This window comes from Protopterus annectens, chromosome 2.part2 (genome assembly GCF_019279795.1).
Source record: "Protopterus annectens isolate FY-2018-M chromosome 2.part2, PAN1.0, whole genome shotgun sequence".
NCBI classification, from domain to species: Eukaryota; Metazoa; Chordata; order Ceratodontiformes; family Protopteridae; genus Protopterus; species Protopterus annectens.
Genome location: NC_056730.1, coordinates 968,647,463 through 968,666,056, shown reverse-complemented (window position 1 = coordinate 968,666,056; position 18,594 = coordinate 968,647,463).

The following is an 18,594-nucleotide window of genomic DNA, read 5'->3' as shown; positions in this document are numbered from 1 at the left end:
TTTTGAATACTACATGCAAAAGCAAGCATCTGGACCTCAAGAGTAGCCTGCTAAAGACAATATTAAGGACAGTCTATTTACTACCCTGCTGTGGATGTATAACCTCTGTAAACAGGTGATTTGATAGGTACTTATTCAAATTTCTTAACTTCAAAAAGTCAACCTTTTGCTGTAGTATTTGTATAAGGTGTGCACATTACATCAAGGACATAGTCAGTAGCTCTGTATATTAGATAGTATGGTATAATCTGTTAAACATTAAAAACTGCAGTTCCCAATTTATAATAGACTACTATAACATATTTCTTTGTAGCCAGCCTTTAATCTATACCTCTTACATATTTGGATATTTTATGCAATCCCTCTCCCATCTATCAATATTTAGTTTACTTTTCTTAACAGTCTTTCATATACCCACATTAAGCAAACCTATTGCTCCTCCCACCCCCACACACATTTTTTTCAAAATCAAGTAATTAACTAGCAGTTTTTTTATTAATCTAATTTCATTTTTTTCTTTGACAGTTCCCCAGTAAACAGTAGATTTTGTCAAACCATCAAGACTATCACTTCTTTTATTTAGTTTTCTCATCTTATTTTTTGTACTTAATCTATTGCAGCTACTAATGCCCTACTTAGCAAAGGAGTAAGCTTTCTCATTAATTCATTACTTTATATAATTTACTTTATATATTAAAGTGGAACCAGTAATCCTCAACAATTTGGTGAGGCACAAATTCTCATATCGACCTTCAAACTCAACCTAAACAAGATATTATCCATCACATGTGCATATTGCCACCTGGTAATAACCTCTCTGTTGCAGACTTCTTCTGCTGGGTCTCATCCAACATCTCCCAAGAAAAATTAATACTGGGTGATTTTGATACGACTTTCTCTCTCTTTCTCTGTCTCTGAGGAATCACCTGAGCAAGAAATAAATCACTATGATCTATCATTGCTAATCACTACTCCCACCTGTTCTAGTAACACTAAGGAAACATTAATTCATGGGATTCTTACCGCTAAAACTAATGTCTTTCAGCTTTTCCTGGTTAGGAGTCACCACAGCGGAACTCCGGTCCGCTAATGATTGGCAGTGGATTTTTTTATGGTGCCGAGTTGCCAGCCCGACCTTCAAAGAAGGCACACCCATTCACGCACACAACTACCTGTATGTCTTTAAATGTTACTCAACTGCAGGGAGGACATGCAGACTCCACACAGAAGGTGCTCCAGCCGAGAATCAAACAGGAGAACCTCTTGCTGTGAGGCGACAACGCTAACCGCTGCACCACCACCACGGTTTCCCATGGGATTCTTACCGCTATGCCTCATAAAATCTTTACCTCAGGTATCCTTCCAGAAACACTAAGTTATAATTTCCCTACCTACATAATAAGAGAGCAAACTAATATTCAAAAGCTATCACATTTCAGCATAGCACATAGCCTCACACATTCCAGCAAAGACTCTTTTATCTCCTGTCTAAAACTAAATTACTGGAATGCACTAAAATACATTTCACTAGATGTCACAGTAGCACTTTTTAATTCATCTTTCTTGAACATCCTAAAAGAACTTGCTTGACTCAGAAAAAAAGTGAATTAGTGCCAAAACCTGCCCCCTTATTATCTCAAGATACAAAACACTTTATGAGACTTAGAGGTAGAGCCTGGAGTACATGGCTATCCAATAAAACACTAACTAATCTACAAAAAATCAGGGAACACAGAAACCAAACCAAAAATCAAATTAAGGTAGATAAAAACATACTATACTGACCTACAACATAAAAACTACAAATATCTAAAAACATTCTGGCCCTATAAACCAGCTGCTCAATCCCAGCTGCACCACTCAACCATCTTCTACACTTAACACTGACAGCAATTCTTCCAACTTTGTTGTTGGGTTCAGTTCCCATTTCATTTAGTCTGTATTTTCACTACTCCAAAACTCCCCTAATACCAATAACCAGGGAACAGCACCACCTGTCATCCCTCTTAATAATCACGCCTTCTGACTAGTCCCCACTACTTAAAAAAACATATATATTACTTAAATTGAAACCCACCACCTTAGCCCCTGACAATCTACCTAGTTAATACATACCTTAAGATGGCTACAGAAGCAATAGATTGCCCAATTTCAATTTCTAATAAATATTTACATTAGTGAAGCATATGACCCTGCCCTCTGGAAAAAAAAGCCACATTCTTCCCCTCTACAAATGAGGGTATTCAACTGAACCCTCAAACTACAGGCTCACTTCCATACTTTCACCCTGCCAAAAATACTCAAGAAATGAATCCACTCGCAACTCTTACACTACTTCACACAAAATAACCTCCTCCCTTCATCTTAGCATGGCTTCCACCCCCATTACAATGCCTCTACCACTTTACTTAATTTCATTAATACAGTAGACACAAATAGGAATGACGGAAACCTAGCGTCTGCCCTCTTCCCTGGCTAATCCAAGGCCTATGACATGGTCTCTCACTCTATTCTACTACACAAATTCTAAAACCTAGGACTTGACACTATGGTTCCGTAGCTATCTCCAAAATAGAGCTCAAGCTGTGAAGTGGCAAATGACATCTCATCCTTTCTACCAACCCCAGTCAGTGTACCATTTTCTTTAACGTCTTCATCAGTGACCTAAATAAAGCCTGCAAAATGGCATCCCTAGTACAGTATGCAAATGACTCTGCAGTCATCTGTATTGCAAAAAACATAAACAAACTACAATAACTTATCATGTAGTCCTCCTCTATAGAAACCTGGCTGGCGTCTGCCCAGCTATTCCTAAACCCAAATAAATCCAAACTAATCCTATTTATTCCCAAACAACCTACAATCAACATAACTTCCTTCTTAGTTACCTCATCCAACAAAACAAAAATTGAACTTGTTACACAAGTGTAGATAAGAATCTAAAATTTGACACACATATCCAAAATATAGTGAGAAAACTACACCAAAAACTACATTTTCTCTATAGATCCAAGCCCTTCCTCTCAGACACTAAGAAAACACAATTCCTTCTCTCTCCTCTTGCCTACTCTTACATATTCTGTGCTCATCTTTAAAATGTTGAAGTGACCTGGCTTAATAAACTTGAGCAATGTTACTACAAAATAGCACTATTCACTGCCAACCGTCCAAACAGAACCCACCACTGTACTCATTATCATCATCATTAGTCCCCTTTTTCCCATTTTTCCATATGGGGTAGGAGTGTCATGTTAACTGTTGCTATCTGTCTCAGTTCAACGCTACTCTCCTGCCTTCTTCAACACTCATGCCTGGGAGTGTCACAGATCATCTCTTATGCAATCCATTCACAGAATCCAATCACCTCTTTGCTGGATGCCCTCATTTCTTCTTACGTTCTTCCTGTGTGTCCCACATCTTCACCAGATTGTCTTCTGCTTTTCTGCACATGTGCCCAAACCACCATAATCTGTCCTCTTTGATCTTTTCAGCAATTGGAGCTCCTTTGGTTTCTGCTCTTAGGTTTTCATTTCTTTGTCTATCCCACAGTGTGCATCCTACCACCCTTCTTGGGCACATCATTTCCATCACCTCTAGCTTTCTCATCTGCTCTGCCTTTACTGCCCAGGTTTCTATACCACACAGTAGTACTGGTTGTAACACTGTTTTGTGCACCTTACGTTTCAGATTCTTTGGCTTTCTTCTGTCATATACTACACCCGACACTCTATGCCAGTTGGCTGCAGCTGCTCTGATTCAGACTTTCTATTAATTTGTGTATCAGTTTAATAATCACCATCTCCGGAACTTTCATGCAATGTAACAGGAGTTTGATACCACTGTACTGCCCACAGTTATGGATGTCCCCTTTGTTATTGTACAATGGTATGAGTATGATTATTCTCCAGTCATCTCAGATATACCTTTCTCTCCACACTGCTATGAGTACCATCAAGAACCATTTCTCCCCTATCTCACTTATCATCAACCATATCTGATATGACCTCATCTGAGCCTGTTGCTTTCCCTGACTTAACTTTCCTAAGTTCTGTTCTTACTTCTAGGAAAGGCTCCTCTTCTTCCCAGGGCAGTAGAGTGTCTGTGCTTTTTTTTTTCATTCAGAAGCTGCTGGAAATAGTCCTTCCATCTGCCTTTGATGTCCTGCTACCTGGTGAGCATGTTGTTGCTGGCATCCCTTATGAAGGGTGTCTATCATATTTGTTTTCTTTCTGTCTTTGTATTGCAACCTGATATAGTCTTTGTGCCACCTACCTAGTCACTTTCCAGAAGATGACAGAGTGCCTCCTGTGTCCTGTTATTTGGTATTGCAACTTCTTTCTTAGCTCCTTTGTTAGCCGATCATTATTACTTCCTAGCCTGGTCCGTTTCTTCTATCTCCCACTTTTTCCTGCACTCCTTCTTTCTTTTGATGACTTCCTGGACTTCTGCATTCCTTCTTTCTTTTGATGACTTCCTGGACTTCTGCATTCCACTACCAGCTTTCCTTATGTACATTATTTCCATACATGGTTTGGCCACATATCTATTCTGTAGTCCTCATACATGGTGTTTTGAGGTGCTGCCATTCTTCTTCATATCCACCTATTTCTTCCACTTCTTGGGGTGCTAAGAGTCCTGAGTAATTCCTTAAACTGTTGTACTTTCCCTCCAGTCAATTTCCAGGACTTCAGCCTGGTCTCTGTTGACCTTAGAGCCTTCTCTGACCATTGCTTGCAGCTAATTGTGGGAACCAGTAGTTTATGTTGCGGGCCAGCTCTTTCACTGGGGATGACTTTGCAATCACTGATTTTATGCCAGTGCCCTTTCTTTACAAGGAGGAAGTCCACCTGAGGTGCATGTTGGCCACTGTTGTATGTGATCTTGTAACTGTCTGTCCTTCTGAGCCATGTGTTGCCTACTATTAAGCCATTTTCCAGACAGAAGTGTAGAATGGCCTGTCCTTCTTTATTCCTGTTGCCTCGCCCACGTGGACCCAGGCAGTCCTCATGTCCTGTTCTGTATGTCCTGATATATGCATTCAAGTCACCCATTATCATCACCAATTCCTGTTGTCATGCTTTATCTACTAGGTCCTGCAACTGCTGTATGAATGCAGACTTTTCCTCACTATCATAACCCTGCTGTGGGGCATAGGCTGAGATTATGAATACTGCCCTATCATTACTCTAGAGTCTGATTGCCATGAGTCTGTCACTAATTCTGATGATATGCATCACTGCCTTCTAAAGCCTCTCTCTCACCACAGTTCCCACACCATTACTAGCCTGTCCTCCTCCTGAGAAGTAGACTATTGATCTCAAGCCAAGTGTCTGTTGCATTGCTCTTTCCATCTTGTCTGTTGGATACATAGGATATCCAGCCTCCTCCATACCATCAAGTGATCCCCTTACAAGCTCCGTTCTGTCAGTGAACCAACACTGAGTGTAGCAATTCTTTGTTCGTGTTTGGCAGGTTGATTAGTTTTAAGTCCATCTTTCACTCAACAGAGCTATCCCAGGTAAACCAGGCTTGGAAACTGGACATCAGCTGGCCAGTAGCTTATTGACCCAGAGCTGCTGGTCTTTATGACAGGCACACACTGGCCAATAGGGGCACATACACCCATCCCACCATTAGCATGGGTCCCTGGAGTAGGTCAGAGTAGGCCAATTCCTCAACCTACTTATCACTGACAATATCCATGCCCTTTTGACGACATTAGTCAACATGACCAAATCACCTAGAGGCATATTTCACAACATCGAGTGGCTTGTCCTGCCATGGCACACAGTCTGTGATCCATGTTCTCCTGTCTTGAGAATATTGTACACTACATTAGATACCAAATGTGGTTGGCTTATACAACTCTTCCCCCTATAGGGCACCATGTAGAGTCTCCATTTATTGGTGAGTTTTAGATGGAACCATTCAGCATGTTTTCTGGAGGTGGGAAGAACCCCACAGAGACACAGGGAGAACATGAAAACTTCAAACAGGCATTGGCCAGAGGTCAAAATCAAACCTTGTACCTTGTGCATCAGAGGCAAAGACCTTAAATAATTATCCCACTGTACTGCCCTAGGTGAATTACAGTGTCTGGAATTCCCACATTCCCTAACCTAACCTACTCACAACTTTCACAAATCCACAACATTGTGTATAAACCTAACAAGTGTCCATCCATCTCCAGTCTTATACAAATATATAACAACTTCCAGGCCACTACATTCATCAAACAAATACCTATTGCATGTATCCAAACCCAACAATTCTGTTGGCAAATCACTACTCTCCCACTGCATCCCTAAATTCCAGAATTTCATCCCACTAGCACTACAACAAAATCTCTCCCTAAAATCATTTGAAATTCAGCTGAAATCCTATCTACTCAGTTGCCAGCTCTGTACATGTGATGTTCCTGGATAATCTCCATACCCTTACTGTCACCACTCATTAATGTAACAGGCCGTAATACAGCTACATCTTCACAATCTCTAACTACCTATCACCTACCCCTCTCAACTACTATCTCTGTCTACCTGAACCTCCTCAGTACTCCTTCATAATTTGTAACCAGCTTCATCCTATAATTACTTTACTGTCTCCTATTTAATATCTATTCCTATATTCCTTTGGAAAATAACTACACTCTTTTAAGTTCGAAATTAACTACTTTACTGTATTCTTGTTTTGATTAGCTGTCATGTTTTGATTAACTGTCATATCATTACCGTTCTATACATGTACATTTATTATGCAAATCTCGTACAACTGCCTTTTACTCATTCTGTATAATGGAGCATTTCTTCCCGGGCCTCCTCTGAAAATGGAACCAATGCCCAATCAGACTTTCTTGGTAAACAAATGCAATAAATAAATGCATATACACATATATGTATGTGTGTGTGCATGTGTGTGTATGTTTACATATATTTAAAAATACTTTTAACAAGTGTTCTTTTGTGATGTTGGGGGGATGGTTAGGTCCCAAGGTATATATTGGTTTGGTATAGATATGTCTGAAATGAAGTTAATTTGTTTACCAGTATATTTACAATATCCACTGGATCAAAGCAGGTAGTAGTGTCATTTTGAGAGAGTTCAGAGCAATGCTGGCTGTTATTTTGTAACTTCAAAGTCATAGCCAAGTCAAAGTGAAAGTCAAAGTAAACTTTATTGTCATACAGATCAACACAGAGGAAAAAGAGTGTGTCATTGCACAAAGTTTTGATATTCAGGCTCGTACCATAAAAATGACAGTTTACAGAAGGAAGATAGATTAAATTAATAATAATTTAAATACTAAAAATAAAAATAAGATACTAAAATAAAGTAAAAAAATTAAAGCTTTTTGCAACAGAAACAAAGCAAATACAACAACAGGAACAGACTCAGAAGAAATATAAGGCTATATAACAAACAGTGCTATAAATAAATAAATAAAGAGGCACACATGTAAAAACTTGCCCACCACCAATATATGCCATAAACTTACAGTTTACAGTTTTCATAGTGCAGATAGAGACCTATAAAGTGAGCTATGCAGAGAGTTATATAAATAACAATTACATATTGCATATAAATAATGTTTTACTCATTTAGCATTTTACACTATGTGTTTGTTGTTCAGCAGTCTGATAGCATGTGGGAAGAAGCTAATCTGGATGTCCTGCATCTAATGTTTCTGTAGCGCTCCCTAGTTGGCAGGAGTTTGAACAGTCCATAAGCCGGATGGTGTATATCCCTCAATAGTTGTCGGACTCTACCACAGCGTCCATTTGAATATATGTCCTGTAGGTATTGAAGGTTGATGTAGGCAAAGAATGATTTGTAATTATCCTTAGCTTCTGATGCTAGCATAAGTTCATGGGAAGCTTTAGTTTTCCTGATGATGTTTTTCTGTATCTTGGATAATCTTTTGATGTTAACCTTGATTTGCTGTATATTTTAATAAGCTTTTTTCTATTATTGTATTTTTTATGTCCATGGACCACCAGGGTGGTTTGCTCTTTCCTTCTCCTTTTTCCTTTTGTTTAGTTTTAGTAGGGACTGACAGGTTGATACAGTTTGATAGGTAAGTGTAAAACTTATTTGCATAACTACTAGCCATATCTATATTTGGGGGGAGGGGGCAATAAAGTTGCATTTGAACTTAAAGACTTCATTGTAGAATTTTAGGAAGTTTGTATGTTTGAAGACTTTGAATGTGGTGGTATTTGTCTCAGCTAGTTTGGTATTTTGAAAGAGATGGTTACTAATTTGTGTTCAGACTTGACTGGGGAAGGGTAATACATATAGCTGCCAAATTTGCAAGGACCAGATCAAGAAAATTTGATGTCTACTGGGCTCCTTGACTATTTGATCCAAGGAATTCTTGTTTATGAAATCAAGGAATATTTGGGCAGAGCCAACATTAGAGGTATAGATCTCCAAATTTATCAGTGATAGTTAAAGTCTCCCATGATGATGTAGTTTTTGTGTATTTGATGTTCATCCAATGTATTTAAGAAATGGACATGGTGTTCAGGGGTGGGGTGGGGCATCAAGGGTGGTGGGTGCTGTAACATGCTGTAATCTCATTAATTGGTTTAATTTAGGTTGAGTGGAATCTCAATACGCTCTGTTTGTGGGTCTCTGGGAACATGTCTTGATGTAATGTAGTCTTTAAGACATATGGATACTCCATCACAGTTTCCATCGGATCTTAAGTGCAAAACTGTTGTATGGGGGAGTGCTTTCTACATACGTAAATCAAGTTTCAATAATAACACTCACATGAAAGTGCACCAAATGCAGGAGGGCTTCAAGGTAGGCAATTTGTTATTTATATTTCCAGTACTGAGCAGCACCACAATGATATTTTCTGGTGCTTTGTTTGTTAAGATTTTTACTTTGGAAGATCCATTAGCTGGACCCTGCCTAAAAAAGCACTATGGAGGTAGCAAAGGCTTTACCCAGAATACAGAAGCCTTGGAACAAAAGATGCAAGTTGTCCTTGGCAAAGCAAGTAGGGCTGTACAGCAGTTCATCCTATGCTGACACCTACTAGGCCCCCTCGAATGACACTAGTTATTGAGTCAATTGTTGAAATCAATCATCTTTTCCTTGTACTATGGCATTATTCTTGATGAAGGTAAGATTCTGCTTAGTACTGCAGTCTTTTTTGCACTTGTGACATGCATAGAGAGCTTGAAAATGTCACTCTGCATTTCCTGTTAGGGTTTTGTGCACCATGTCAATTGCACTCAGTGGAGCACCACCATATCATAGTCATACAGTAAACTCTCTGTTAACTGGCACCCATGGGGACTGGTAGATGCCAGATAACTGTAGTTTCCAGTTGCTTGAGAGTTACTATTAAAAATAGGCCTGACTAATACTGCACCCTATACTATTTGTTTGATTTGACGTGTTCTCAGTTTGGGGGGAGAGGGAATTTATTCCTATCTTCCTTTTTAAAACTCTAAAAATGAAGTTATGTTTCTGCGGGTGGGAAACAGAAAGTGCAACACATGAAAATTTTGCTGCATTTCTTGGATTTTATTTGCCGGTTGCTTGAGTTCCAGTTAACTGAGAGTTTACTGCATTTGTTTATGTTAAGGGTCTTGAGAGCCCTTGAGACATTGGATATTTTGGCACCAAAAGGACAACTCACCATCAGCCTGTTTTTGTCCAGCCTTGTGTGGGTAGAGTCGGTGTGCCTTATTATGGAGTCCCCATTTACCAGTATATTATTGTTAGTGGAGAGTTTAAATATACTTTGCATGGTGCATTTTTCCTGGTGACTCTTGATTGTGGATGTAGGAGAATGTGTTGTGGTATTTAATTTCCATTGAGACCTGGTCTTGTTTGACTCTGGAGGAAAATAATTTTCTATGTTACGTGTGGAGTGTTACCGAGCTGTGTGATGCTCACAGACTATGTTTTATTTTTTCTGTGAGAGTATTGCCTCCATTATAGTTAGTTATTTGCCTTATGGGTAGTTTGTGGTGGGTAAGTAGTAATTTGTTGCCTGTAAGCATCAGGAAGTTACTACATTGCCTAAGTATACCAACTGCTATGAGGTTTACAACTGAGGGAAGACAATCTGGCTGACCTTCTGTTTAGTCTAAGACTGAGAAAATAAGACTTCTATGAATGGTATTAGAAGACTTACCCGTAAGTTTGTAAAGTAATAGTTAACTAATGGAGGTACTGTAATAAGTTATAAGCAGCTTACAGTTACTTGGCTTGAAGTAATGAGCAACACTATTAACATTCAGCAGTTCTGAAGTAGCCTACAGAAATTTAACTTGGTCCTAAATAAAGAGGTAGCACCTTTAGCACAGCCTACTAATGGGTGCAGCTCTGGCTGGGTTTTCTGGGACTAAAACTTCAAAGTGCCTGCACCCATCAAGTGTGATTTCTGCAGCTCACCTATGCTAGCTTTCCAGAAATAACAGCTGCTTATCATGTCTCAAAATAGTCACCACTAACTCTCAGACCACAAACACACCTATCTTAAATTTTGCTGTATGATAAATAGCAGAAATGGAGGGAAAACATCAGATTTAGCACAGAGAAACAAAACAGTAATTAATTAATTCGCTCAGGTGACTGTACAACATAACACTTCAATTGCCAGCAGAGAAAACAAAACAAGTGATCAAAAAGAAAAAAAAAGACAAAAAACTTGTTTAAATGCTACTAAATGCTGCCACAAAAATGCAGAAACCATTCACATTGGGGGAAGCAGTAGATTTAGCACAAGGAAGCCACACAGGAATTAAATAATTCAGTCAGACAACTATACAAATATAATATTACAATTTCAGCAAGGAAAATGAAGTAAAATAAGAAAATCTTGTTTAAATTACATTAAAACCTTCAGAAATCAATAGGCAACAATAAGTGTAGAAGAAATAAGGTACCTTCCTGATTTTTTGTCCTTAAGGTGAGGTCAGAATTCTAGTTTTAGCTTTTCCAGCATGTTTGTACTGTGATCAGCCCACTGAGTCATTTAGAGGAAAACACTTTACTCAGAAACTTATGAAAAGTGGTTTAGCTCTGTAATGATAAACTATCATCTTTCATGACAAAGAATATACTAAATTGCTCTTATGAACACTGAGGGAATGGCCAGAGTGACGCTGACATTTTCCATTTCTGAGACTGGCTTTGTTTGGTAGGATACACTAAGAGATGACCCATCGTTTGATCTGCACTTGCTGTAGTTTGTTGATGCTAAGAGACCTCTAGTAGATTACCTCAGTGTTATAGATCAATTGATTCCCTAACTGTATGGGATTTCTTGACTCTGACAATTTTTCTGCTGTATTAAGGAAGGTTAAGCAATGCTGTTATTTAAAAACATACTAAATATTGGCAACTTTGCACTCTACAGACTCATTTCCTTTCTCAATATTATTGGGAGGATTATGTATATTCAGATTGATGAGTATCTGATAAGATGCCCTGAGATTCAGAAACATTTTCCTCTTCACAATAAAAGATTTTGCACGAGGACCAGCCATGATCAGGGTGGTGTCAATTCAAGGATACATTGAGTGCAACTGTGTAAACCCGAGAAATTCTGCAGCCCGACTAGTATGTAAGTGGTGGTATAAATGATATGGTAGTGAACAACATTATTAAAATGTGACATCATGAACGCAAATGAGATTCAGAAACATAAATACACCATGGCAGTAGGTGCCAGCTGTAAAGTTAATGACAGCAGTAAAATCTTGGAGTTACAGGAAGTGAATCATGGAATCATATACAGGGCAGCCACTGCACTAAACTTGTATGTGCAACAGGCAGTATTCACTGCCAGTAATCATGGTAGAACAATGTCATCCACCCATGCTTAACATTCCATGCTCTCTGTCATTCTGAAATAGTGGACCACTGCTGCGTGGATAAAGGCACTATGCTAGAGTTGGTTGAGATGTGTCACCCTCATATGCAGGCCCATATGATGGGTCGAGTACCTATCTATGTGGATACCAAGTTATGTGTAGCTTTGAGAATACTAGCTACAGGGACATTTCAGTGACTAGTGGGAGCATGGTAGGTGAATCCATGGCATCTACCTCAAGGATAATCTTCCAGGTCCTTGTGCCATGCTACAGCATGTGGGGAAGAATATGTGGTTCCACATACCACAAAGGAGATGGCCAACACAATGTGGGCTTATTATGACATAGCCCATTTCCCTAAGGAAATAGGGGACATAGACCAAACACACATTGCAATAAAGGCTCCACCTGAGGAAGAGGTACAAAGATACATTAACTGCAAGGGTTTTCACTCTGCAAACTGACAGATGGTCTGTAATGCATAGAGTATAATACACAATGTGTCTGCAGGTCGCCATGGTAGTATTAACACCTCCCACATATGCTAAATGTGCAAATTATATCAGTAGTTTATGTGGGGTGATTTTTACCCAAGGGTATCTTAATGGCTATGCCAGATATGCTCTGGACTCATGGTTAATATCTTCTCTTAGAAATCCATTACTATGCCCTGTCACAAACCTGGGTCATTGCTGAATAAGTGTTTGGCCTTAGGAAGGCCTGCTATTACTGATTTAGGGGTGACCCTGCCACATGCAGTAAGATATTCTTATTATATTCTGTTACATAACTTAATTATATGCAAACAATTACAGCAGTACAGACATGCTCAAATGGAAGAAGTCCCAGAATCAGTTGTAGAAGAGGATTCTGGTGAGGGGCCTGTAGAACAGCTGACTGCAAGAGAGGTCCATGTGAGATGCCACACAAAGGCAGGTGCAGTATGTCACGGTAGTGGCTAAGAGTCAGTGTCATCTCATAACTATGGGCCAGAGTAAAATGTCTGTCTATTGAAATGTCTGGACTTGTTGTAAAACCTAGTCCCAACACACAAAAAAGTCAGAAAATGCAGGAAAAGAGTGAATATTGAACATCCCACCCCTGTACTTTGATATACCAACTCTGCAATTACCATATCTCAGAGAAAAGGGAATATTCCAAGAAACAGTAATCTTTGACTTAGTTTATGTAAGTCCATAATTTTAGCCATTCAGTCTTACATTATGTTCCTTGGTATTCCAAGTCCAGACCTTTCAAATTGTTACATAGCAAAACTTTATTATATTATATTTGGATGATTGGGCTAACTTTCCAAGGAGATCTAGAATGTACTGTGGAATCCGGAGGTTTCAGGACCCCCATGCAGAAAGACACAGAACTCTTCCACCCCTCCTAAAGATTGTTTGGTCAATGAGTCACCTCTGGGTACCCTCAGCTGGTAAACCAGGTGGACAGAAAAAGCTTTTGCAGCATTAATCACATCAGTGGCCCAGCATCTCACTTGCTCACAAGTTCTGCCCTGCTAATGGCCACCCACAGCATTAATGTCATTAATCACACCTACCAGTCATGGTTGCAGTAGGGACAGTTAGATTTATTATGACTGATCATCTGTCAACTGTGGAGATGGAGGATATTCATCAAGATCTCATTGCCTGCATGGATGAGCTTGGATTTTCACTTTTTCATATTTTCATGAATGAAAAGATATGGGAGAACTTTTCTATAATCTCCTAACATATGCATTCACTGATATACTCTGTGCAGTGACTGTGTGGCAGGAGGCCAGTGTCTTTGCTCTATCTAGGTAGGGGAATATCACATATCAGACCTAAATTGTGCCAACCCCACCCCAAAAAAGCAAAATAGGGAACAGGTTTGAATTGTGAACTACACTTGCAGTCCAAATGTAATGGTCTGTTACAGTAGTCTTCTGGCAACTGGCACCCATTTTACCTACGCCATCAGGTAACTCTACATAGGCCATTCTTATGAAAGCATGCAGACTTAGAAAAGGTTGTCTTCTGAATACACTCAGTCAGGTACAGGTGATTACATGCAGAGTAGATCATATTTAGACAGCACATACATCAGTGAGACAGCAGATAATTTCCTAACTCGCAGGAACACAAGTGTTTATGCTGAAGCACATTATGCATCTACATGGAGATAAATATGTACTCTAGACCTATATTAGGCTGATGATGACTTCACACTGTTTGTTGTTTCTGTAACAGGTCTATACAAACAACTTGTATTCCACCAGGCAACACACAAAGGACATGTGTATCTGTGTGTTTTGTGTGTGAGTGTGTGTGTGTGTGTGTGTGTGTGTGTGTGTGTGTGTGTGTGTGTGTGTGTGTGTAAGTGTGTATTCTTACATACCTCTCATACATTGTCTGCATGACTGAATATAGCTTTATATCTCAATCTATTTATATATATATATATATATATTTATATATATATATATATATATATATATATATATATATATATATATATATATATATATATATATATATATAATGCTTGACTAGCATATGTCCGAATCACAAAACATCGAACACACATACACGAAAGCGCTTAACATCGACAAGCACTTCCATGTATGTGTGCCTGTTTTGTAGATCGGACTACAGTGCGGGTAAGGGAAAATTCCCTTTTCCCCACTGTAGTGCAATCTCGGAGTGAGAATAATAAAGTATGGGATGTGTGGGGGGTGCAGGGGGGCCAAGCCTCCCTGCAGAAACGTAGATTTTTTTTTAAACTACACATGCACAGAAGTGCTTTTCGATGTTAAGCGCTTTCGTGTATGTGTGTTCAATGTTTTGTGATTCGGACATATGCTAATCGAGCATGTGTCCTAGACCCATCTATATATATATATATATATATATATATATATATATATATATATATATATATATATATATATGAGTCCCTCTAAATTTACTTTGGTCAACATCTGTTTAATCAACACAGTTTGGTCAACTAAACAGATGACTGATGGGCATGCTTGATTGACAGTTGTTCCCAGGTAGAGGAGTATACCCTTTTCGTGGGGACTGTGTGATCTCAGAGTTAGAATAAATAATTAGCAGGGGGTGTGAGGGGTGTCCCCCTGCAAAAAAAAAAAACAATGCTTTCTTTGCTTTTTTTTGTTTTTTTTTAAGTTTTGCATGCACCAAGATTAATTCTCAGCGCATACATAATAGAGTGTCGACATGCATAATGTCGATCAATTTGATTTGACATTATGCATGTTGACATAAGTAGTGCTCAACGAAGTGAAGTAGATCCATATATATATATATATATATATATATATATATATATATATATATATATATATATATATATACACACACACACACACACACACACACACACACACACACACACACACACACACACACACACATTCACACTTAATTTTCCTTAATGTTTTCCTTTAATGTGCCATACTGCATGTATAACAAACCCTAATATGGTCATATGACAGCCCTTTCCCTCTCCAGCAAACACATAAAATATCAGTACAGCATATGTAAGCTATCAAATGCATTATAGGTTAGTAGTCTATACACGGCCTCCAGAGTAAGAGGGGTTTGCAACCTGGACATGGCCTCAAAACACAGTAACAGTAGATATGCTGGTAATATACCTTATTATTACCTGCAGTTCACTTTATTTATCCACCACACAGAAACATGTATCTCTCTATTGCAAAGTAAACCACCAAAAAAACAAACCACTCATTCATTGTCACCATGAGTGAGCATCTAAGTTACAACATAAACACACATTTAACATTTTCAGATTCCAAGAGTAGTTTATCAGCAAACATTTTATAACACAGTCATAAGTACCATCATGTTTTCGGTACTCATTTACCTTTACAACAAATAACCTTCAGTAAACTCATAGATTTCCTCACTTTTCACAGGATTAGAAAGTTGCTGGGCAGCAATCTTCTGTAATGTGATGAGGCCTATGGTCTCTGAGGCTGGTTTATACTATATAAATTTGAACCTTCTAGCATGGCACTTAAGCTGATCAGGCAGTAGCTGATGAAACTCCTTGAAAGGCTGTTTTTACTCATTGTGGCTATGAGCCAAACTATGATAAGAGGTTCTCTTGTGTTCGTTCACATGCATGAGCACCTGCAAAGCACATTGAGCATGTTGTGGGCAACTCCATGATTGCTGTTGTTATATGGGGGAAACTAGCTTGCTTTTTCATTCTATGGAACAAAACTGATATAATAGTTAGGCAGAATGAACCAACAACACAGTTTCCATGCCAGTGTTCACACATTAACATCATTGTGTCATGCCAGCAATTTGTGCTCTAGAAAATGGTGACACCTTGACAGGTCACACTAACAAGTTGTCCTCTGTTATGCATCATATGCCATAAAAGTAGATGATACCCCATAATCCACAAATAGGCTATGCATGTGTAGGTGCAACACTATTCTTGCCCACATGTCGCACAGCACATCTGCACATACACAACAGGAAATGCTAGTTGTTCTGCTGCTGTCATATCAGGACATCATTACATATCACCAATCATATAATTCATGTAGGGATTAGCTTGCAACATGCCACTATTTAATTATTTTCTTTATTTATTTGTCCTTTGATAACCAGAAAAGTCCAACTGAGCCAATAGCCCATTTTCAGTGGAGGTCTGGGGAGAAAAGCTCCACAAAACATTTAAACCATAGTTGTGCAACTACATACAAGGAGAGAAAGAATCACAATGGATTAAATATTTTACAATGAGCTGGAGAGAAGGGCTCAACAAAAAACATGCATAAAAGCATTTTACAGTAGCTTAGTATTTATATACAAGGGGAGAAAATCCCTACAACAGATAAAAACACAAACTGAAATACAGTTACAGAAATATTAAGAATAGAATATGTACTGCAAGTAGCAAGACACACTGCAGAAGTCAGCCTATGTCAAGCAAACTAATACAATGTTATTCAAAATATTGACTACATTTCTTTTAATGTATGGAACTAAAAAATAATCCCCGGGATTCATGAAACTCGGAGCAAGGACGGCATTAGCCAGCGCCATATGCATATTAATGAAGGCGCGCTGCCGCACCATCCACGTGCACAGGAAACGTGTGCAGGGGGTGTGTTTAAGCGCTAAACGGAGGCGTAAACATGTCTGCTACAGCCGCACAACCTAAAATGCTGATTACTACAGCCTGCCTCTAATAGTAATCACTCCTGTCAGTGTCCATGGATACTGAAATGTTTGCAAAGCATACAAGAGAGTTCAATGAACACCAAAATAAAATCACATGAGTAAACACACAAGCACATAGCTGAATGTTGAGCCCCCGTCCCTCGAACAATTACATTTAAAACCCCGTGTCAGTATTTCATTGTAGTGTTGAATTTTATATCAAGTGGAAGAAAAACGCAGTGTTTTACGCACCGCTGCCCTTTGCTAGGCATAGCCTAATGGTCAGAGCATTCACTTAATAACTGCCCATTCGCGGTCCGAGTCGTCCTTGTCTGGATGGCCCAAAAATGAATGGGTATAACCTGGGTCAACCTACCATGTCATGAAAGATAAGTATTTGCGTGTACCTATGTGTGTGAAGTACAGCATGCGGAAGACCAAATATGCTAGGGTTGGCCTCAAAACCATAATGGTACCAGAGATATGTAGAGTAGGCAATGTGTACCACTGCCTGTGCCATGGACTAACAACCAGAGAAGGGATGGATGGTGTGTATGTGGATTTTGGGGGGGGGTGATGGGTAATGTAATAATCTGCCAAGGGGAGACTGGGTCGGATGTATAATAGGTGAACTGGAGGTGTACGAGGGTGCAGTGGGAGAATCCAAAAGGAAACTAAAGAACATACATTCACATCCCCAATACACCCTGTCAGGTCATATTGCAGAACACAATTCCACAAACATATGAACTTTACAATGTACGATACACATGTACAGAAACGGTGCTGGCTCACACCACATAATGGTTTGGCCTGAACTGAGTCATCCAACCCCTACAAACCTGGATATATAATTGAATATCCATCGTCCCCTTCACAGCACACCACCCCCCCTTGCTGAACGTCCACCAAAACCACCCATACTTGGGCTACTAGCTTGGGTCAGCCATATCTGCACATAGTGCCCCCTACCCACATCTAGTAGGCAGTCTCACCCTAAGCAGTCCCAGGCCTGCAAACTAGGTATCCCATGCATGTAAAAACCCTCCCTCATTTTCATATAGCCAAAAGAATGGTGTCAATGACGTTCACAATATTTGGACATCCCTCGTGGGATAAGTGTCTGTTTTCAAGATTAGACATGGTGGCAAAACACGATTTCCACCCCCGTTGACATCCGGACACAAGTCGGATTAGCAGTACTCGTCCACAACCCTGCTCAGCCTCCACCTAGTCATGCAGAACCTACGACCTGGAATTAAACACCTGACAATGATGCACGTCTCCCCATGTGCATTATCAGGAATATATGCCTTTCACATGTTCCCAAGAAGCTTCCCCATAGCCATCTTCCAAATAGTACACATCCACAAATTGTATACCCTGTCCAGATTCCATGTCGTAATGATGCACACAACCTCTGTATACAAATGGTACAGGTCCCTCCCGGATGCGGGTGTTCATATACATGGGCATATATAACCCCAGATATGTAGTCATATATCTATAAATGTACATACTTATATTTGCATAGCTACACA